Source organism: Dipodomys ordii, unplaced genomic scaffold (assembly GCF_000151885.1).
Source record: "Dipodomys ordii isolate 6190 unplaced genomic scaffold, Dord_2.0 Scaffold78, whole genome shotgun sequence".
Classification (NCBI taxonomy): Eukaryota; Metazoa; Chordata; class Mammalia; order Rodentia; family Heteromyidae; genus Dipodomys; species Dipodomys ordii.
Genome location: NW_012267294.1, coordinates 5,936,323 through 5,943,015, shown reverse-complemented (window position 1 = coordinate 5,943,015; position 6,693 = coordinate 5,936,323). Strand labels below are relative to the sequence as shown.

The 6,693-nt window shown below is 56.3% G+C and overlaps 1 pseudogene; it reads right to left on the bottom strand.

The window, feature by feature from the left end:
* Positions 1-5,706: 5,706 nt before the first annotated feature.
* LOC105991921 lies at positions 5,707-5,981 on the bottom strand (annotated as a pseudogene).
* Positions 5,982-6,693: the final 712 nt, after the last annotated feature.

Here is a 6,693-nt window from a genome sequence, read left to right as displayed (position 1 = left end):
CAAGTGGAGCCAAAGGAAGAAGGAGGTGTCCTCATACCTTCACCCAAAGGGGCATTCTCCTGCCGGACCACAGAGAAAGCAGGGTTCTTCCTGCCCAGCTGCTAAGGGATGGCTTCTCACAGAAGTGGTATTTACCCCACTGGAGGAGATTTCTTCCATGGGACAGAGCAGCAGTGTTCCCTGGGCCAGTGCCCCAGCCCCAGCTGCTGCTCCTGCTCCAGGACCCCCCACCCCCACCCGCCCCAGCTTCCCTGGACCAAGGCTGGGAGCTTTCATCAAAGGTAAAGAACAGGCGCAGAATTCCAAGTGTCCCCCGCTCACGCTGGTAATCCCAGCTACACAGGAGGCTGAGATCTGAGGATCACGGTTCAAAGTCAGCCCAAGCAGGAAAATCCATGAAACTCTTAACTCTGACCATCCAAAAAGCCAGAAACGGTGTGTAGTTCATGCAGTTGAGCATTAGCCGTGAGCAGGCAAAGCTCAGGGACAGCACCCTGAGTTTAAGCCCCAAGGACCAGTACCAAAAAAAAAATCTTTTTGAGAGCGTGAGACCTCGAGTTCAGGCCCCCCAATACCTATGCACGCACACACACACACACACACACACACACATGTATGCACACACACATGCACACATACACAGACCCCCTCCTTCCACAAAGAAGATACAATCGAGGCAGGAAACCCTGAGCGCTGGAGAGGCGCAGCTCACACCATCACAAGGTGATAATGGACTGGCAGAGGAGAGAGGGGAGCAAAGCTGGAGAGGAGAGAAGAAGAGCCAGGAGAGAAGAAGAGCCAGGAGAGAGGAAGAGCAGCCGAGCCGGCCCAGCCCCCACCCCAAAGTGGCTCCAATTTTGGTTTCCTGAAGGTGATTCTAATTGTTTCAACAAGATTAAACACGCCTGGAATTTGAGAGGGAGAAGGAAGAAATTTGAAGAAAAAAATAACAAGGGACTTTTTCTTCCCCGAGACCCAAAACAAATCTAAACTGTAAACGGAGCCCGGAGAAGTGCGCCTTCCAGGCTTGCAGTGTTTAGCAGAAATAAACTCCCGGGGCCAGCGATGCACAGAGGAATCCAAAGGAGCCCGGCACACGGTCCCCACCTTCGCTGTGCTCTCCGTGAAGAAGAAAAGGAGAAAGGCACCGGGAAGCTGGCCAGCCCTGATGCCTTTCTGCTCACAGCCCCGGCATCCACTCCATACAGAAAACTGGTGTGGAGGGAGATTGCGGGTGGGAGAAGTGTGGCCGGGGTCTGGCCTTGAACGGGCTGCAGAGGGGCAGGATACAGGGGCAGGACACAGGGCAGGATGCAGGGACAGGACACAAAGGACACAGGGGACAAGGAGCCGAAGCGTGAGACCCAGTGGCGGATCTCGTACCTGGCAGTGGCTAGAGTCTGAGGCTCAGGTATAGAGCTGCGTGCTGAGGGACAGCGCTGATGGAGGCTTTGCCTCCTGGCATAAGAAGCCATCGTCCATCCCACAGACTCCAGGTCCCTAGTGCCTTTCAATCCTGTCAACCAGAAGCTGGGCCGGAGGGCTGGCTGAGCGAGGAGTACCTGGACAGACGGGCTGCGTGGCTGTGTGCTCCCGTGTGGAATGAGTGAACAGACATGCATGGCTAGTTGAAGTTCACCAAAAGGCAGATGCCTCTCCCTCTGCTTTGAGTGTGTGTTTTGATTTTTTTGGGGGGAGGGGGGGTTCTAGGGCTAGGACTCGGCCTCCTACTCCTGCTCAGTTTGCTTGCTGTGTCTATCACTCTGCCGCTTGAGCTGTACCTCCAGACCAGCTTTTTGCTTGGTTATTTTGGAGATGGAATCTGGTGGACTTGTCTGCCCCAGCTGGCTTTGAACCTCTGTCCTCTGGGTGTATCAATGTGGCCAAGGCACCGGACATGAGTTCATCACCAGTGGCTGTCCAGGATCCCACGCAGGTCAACAATCACATCTGTGGCCGCCCAGGTAGTGAGGGGGAGTGAAAGGAGACATAAAGGACAGATGGAGCGGCTGGCCTGTCCCTCTGGTGAGGGCAAAGGACCTGCCAGGCCTGAGCTCCCGCAGCCGGCCTGCACTGGGAGCCAGCCGGAGATGGGGCGACCACACGCAGGCCACAGCGCCTCCTGGTGGCAGGAACATGCACTCACAGCCCTTCCATCCTGTCACCTCCCACAGAGACCATGCACAAAGGCACAGGTGTGGGGAGGGTGGTTGGCCCCTGGAGGCCCTCCCTGGAAGTACCACTCAGGCCGGGGGTCTGCTCGGGCGCCAGGGAGGCACAGGCCCCTGTGCTGAGCCGAGGACAGCCCCAAAGGAGGGAGCTGGGAGTGACACAGAAATCCAAGGCCTAGCCGGGCCAGTGGCTCACTGAACCCGAGGTCCTGGCTACTCAAGAGGCTGAAATCCGAGGATCACAGTTCAAAGCCAGCCTGGGCAGAAAAGTCCATGAGACTGATGGCCAATTGGCCGGCAAAAATTCAGAAGTGAAGGTGTAACTCACCTGGTCGAACACCAGCCTTGAGTGAGATTCTAAGGGAGAGCTGAGAGCTACAGGCCCCAAGTTCAAGCCCCAGTACACACACACACACACACACACACACACACACATCATAGTCCTAAGGTCAGTATTCAGGACTAGCAAGGAGGAAGAAGGCTGCTGGAGCAGGGAGGAGAGAATAAAAAGGAGGAAGATGAGGAGGAAGAGGCTAAGGAGGAAGAGAAGGAGGAAGGAGGAGGGAGGAGGAAAGTTAGAGGAGGGGTCCCCACAGATTCTAGCCGCGGGCCAGGGAGCTAATGACACCCAACCCCATCAAACCACCCATGGTGGAGGGGGCGGCAGGGAAGGAAGGCGGGCTGTGGATTCGATTCTACACGCCATGGCTGCGCTGGGAGGCAGGAGGAAATCCCGGAGGTAATTGATAATTGACTGTTTAGTCTGAGGCTGATTTGGGGCTGGCAGCTCTCTGGCACTGAAGGAACGCGCTCTCGAGGTGGCGGCCGATGTGGAGAGGAGGCTAGGTCAGGCGGCAGGCTGCGCTGGGAGCAGACACAGCAGGAAGCAGCCAGACGGGCAGACGGGCCCAGCCTCGACAGCCGAGGGGAAGCCAGGCCCAAGCAACACACAGGATCATGAACAGGAACGGGCGTAGGGACACCTGTGTGTGTAACTGTACGTGGATAAACACGGAGTATAGATCTCACTGAGGGAGTGCTTAGGGAGAAGAGACTCCGAAAGGTAGAGAGTGGGTACTTGGGTGGTCAGTTTTGAGGTGCACTGTAACTGGTGGGTCCCAGGGTGCTGGGTGCGGGTCCCAGGGTGCGCTCTGGCTGTTTCCCTCCTGGCCCGACCGGTGTCCTCTTTGAGAAGCGAGCGGGGAGGGGGAGGTGACAGCTGTGGCCAGCTGGCCAGGGCAAGGGTGGCCGCCATGGAGGGAAGGCAGGAGCATGTGCAGGAATGTGGGCTGGGGAGGAATGCAGAACACCGGCCCTCCATGGTGTAATTTTCAGGAAGCAGATGAAGCCCCAGGGCTGTGGGTTCTAAACCCCGGCCTGTTCACAGTACAGGCCAGAAGCCTGGCGCACACTGGATAAGAGAGCCAGCCTGCCCTGGCCCAGCTCTGGGACACTGTGTGCTTTTTCGGGGGTTTTGGTGTTTCTTTGTTGTTTTCTGGAGTGTGTGTTTGCACATGTGTGTGTGTGGGTGTGTGAGAGAGAGTCCTGAGGCTTGAACTCGGAGCCTGGGTGCTGTCCCTTGGCTGCTTCTCTCTAGGATGGCGCTCTACTGCTTAAGCCACAGCCCCCATTCCAGATGAGTCTCTACGACACCACTCAGCTATAATGTTTTGTTTTTTGCTCTTGGCAGCCAGGTACATGGAATCCAACAGACAGGCAGGGAGGTCTGCGGGGGTCGGGGGGGAGGGAAGGGAGTCAGCGAGGAGGCCCACGGCTCCTCTGCTGTCGAGGGGCGCACATGGGGCCGGGCGCCGGGAGTACATCCCGCTTATTTCCAGCACCGGCGGACTTTGGGCCACACAGAATGAAAGCAGTTCTCACAGAATGATTTCGTCAGCCAGGCTTCCATGTTGGAGGGAACTTTCCAGAAGAAAGGTCAGAGGTGGCTCACAGAGGAAGCATGTGGGGACCATGACGGCTGGCCCGCCCCATGGATGTCTCCTCCGTGGCTGTCTCCTCCGTGGACAGACCCAGGCGGAGAAAGTTTCCATCAGAACAGAGCCTGACTCAATGTCTCCCGGCAAACCCCACGGCAGCCACGATGCGGCCAGCGCCAGACTTTCCATAATAAGAATCTTCCAGGAAAGCCTGTAAACCTTTATTGAGAGTTTAATAAACCGGGTCCAACATGGTGGCCAGCCCCAGAGCCCGGGGCTGCGCCCTCCCCTCGGCCCTCCCCATCCGTGCATGGCCAGGCAGCCCACCCCCTCACAGCCCAGCGCCTCTCCCCTGCCCACACCACCGAAGCCGGCCAGCCACACATGCACACCACCATTCCAGAGCCTCAGACGCACTCAGCACTGCACCTCCGGCCACCAGGAACTCCAGCCATGCCATTAGCAAGCCAAGAAACCACACACACACACACACACACACACACACACGCGCGCGAGAGGACACAGTCCCCCTCCAAATCACGCCTAGTGGAAGAGACACAGCCCAGGGCAGAATGTCCGTGCCCCCCCCCCCAAACATCCCAGTGAGAGCCATGCCTCAGAGGTCACACTCACGACCTTGGCACGGAGCCCCTGGTTGTTCCACACTTGCAAGCCGGTCTCTAACCCCAACCCAGCCTCTCCCCCACTCCCGACCCCGGCCCCCATTCCGGGCAGCCTGCAGGGATCCAAGTGGGCAGCCCAGCTCGGGCTCTGCACAGGCAGAGCAGCCTGGGGGCTCTCGACCCTGCTCATGGCCTCCCACTGGGACAAGTGGGTGTCAGGAAAAAACTGGCCACACAGGCGTGGGGGAGGGGGAGAGGAAACTGAGGCATGAAGTGAAGGGCTTCTCTGAGATCACTTAAATGCAGTCACCAGGCCAAGCACAGGCTGCAGGAGGCCCATTTTCCTGAATTCGGACCAGGGCTCCTGCCCTACCCTCCCGCAGCCTCAGGGACCACGGGGGACCCCAGGGCAGGGCCAAGGCCACCACCCACCCGACCCACCCTGGCAGAGAGTGAGCGGGTGTGGGGACAAAGGTCCAGCTGGACAATCTCAGCCCTGGGCCTGGCCGCCATCGCTCTGTGGGAGCGTGTGCTACAAGAATCAGGGCATCACAGGTAGACCGAGTCATGGCCTGGGGTAGGAAGGAAGAAGAGGAGGGAGGGAGAGGGGGGAGAGGCTGAGGCGTGCTGCTCCCTTCCCTCCCCACCTCCCCAAACAACCCCCTCCAAGTTGTAAAGTTCGTTTTCTTTTTTTATATATATATTTTTAATGCTTTATTGTAAATGAAAATTAAGAGACTACAAAATTATGAAGCAGAAGGCACCCATTATAGGTTAAACTGACTCACTCTGTGGGGGGCACAAGGACCACACCCACTAAGGTCATCAATAGTGAGATTACTGACAGCCTGTCATCTACCATCTGAAATTTCACTTTAAAAACAAATGTAAAGGGACACTGGCTACTGTTGACCTCTTAGCCAGGGAGTATAGAAGAGAAATCATCTACAGGTGCCTCAAGTCTCCACAAACACAGAGTTTTACAGAACTAAGCCTAAATTAAGCAAGAATGTCAGGTGATGTTGAAGCTTGCTCTTGAGAGGCAATCTGCATTTTAGGATGTTTGATCACACTCTTTCTCCTGCTGGATAGTTTCCTTTGAAGGAAGAGTGTTTTTTTCCTCAGTATTAGTTTTCTTCAGTTTTGATCTGTCAAACTTCTCCACTTCGGACATGTCTGGCTTATCACTCATCCTGACTGGAGGCCTGGTGGCTCCCGAGAGGACGCTGGCAGGGGTAGAACGCTGGCTGGCTCGGAGCCGGTTGGGTGTAAAGTTCGTTTTCAACCTAGCGTTTTGTACATCTCGTCTCTATTATCTTCTTATCCCTGTCCCTTTTTAGGCTTTCTGTTTAGTTCATTTCTATTCTCTTTTCTCCATTCTATCCAGCGGTTCATTGAACCTCTGGTCACACCGAGGGTTCCAAGTCAGCCTGTGAGTTTGTGAGCACAGAGCGCCTTGGTGGCTCTCCCCGCTCCCCGTGGTGCTGCATTCCCCACCCTTCCTCTCTCCCGCAGGGCTCGCCCTCCCTCCGCCCCCACCCCTCTCAGATGAGTTCTGTGAATCTCCCGGTCCATTGGTCCACCACTGGGACACACACCCCCGCCCCACCCCGAGCACACCACAATTCAGTCAGCCACGTGCGCAGAGCCTACGACCCTGGGAATATTTTCATACATGGCTATCCTTTAGATCTAGCTTCACATCTGGAAGAGAAGAATTGACAAGATGTGAACCTAAGTCAAGATGAGAGAAAACCTGTTAAAAAAAAAAAGTCAGAGGAAGAGCGGGTGGGGGAGACTCACCATGGGGAAGATGGCAGCTCAGCCCAGCACCGCCATCTTGCCAACTCCCTCCTTGGCCTGGAATGGCTTTCTGGTTAGTGGCTCTGCTCTCGTCTCCTCTAAGATTGCAATGCCCAGATGTATGTACCGTACCGTCTGTCGTTCCTTGTTCTCACCAGT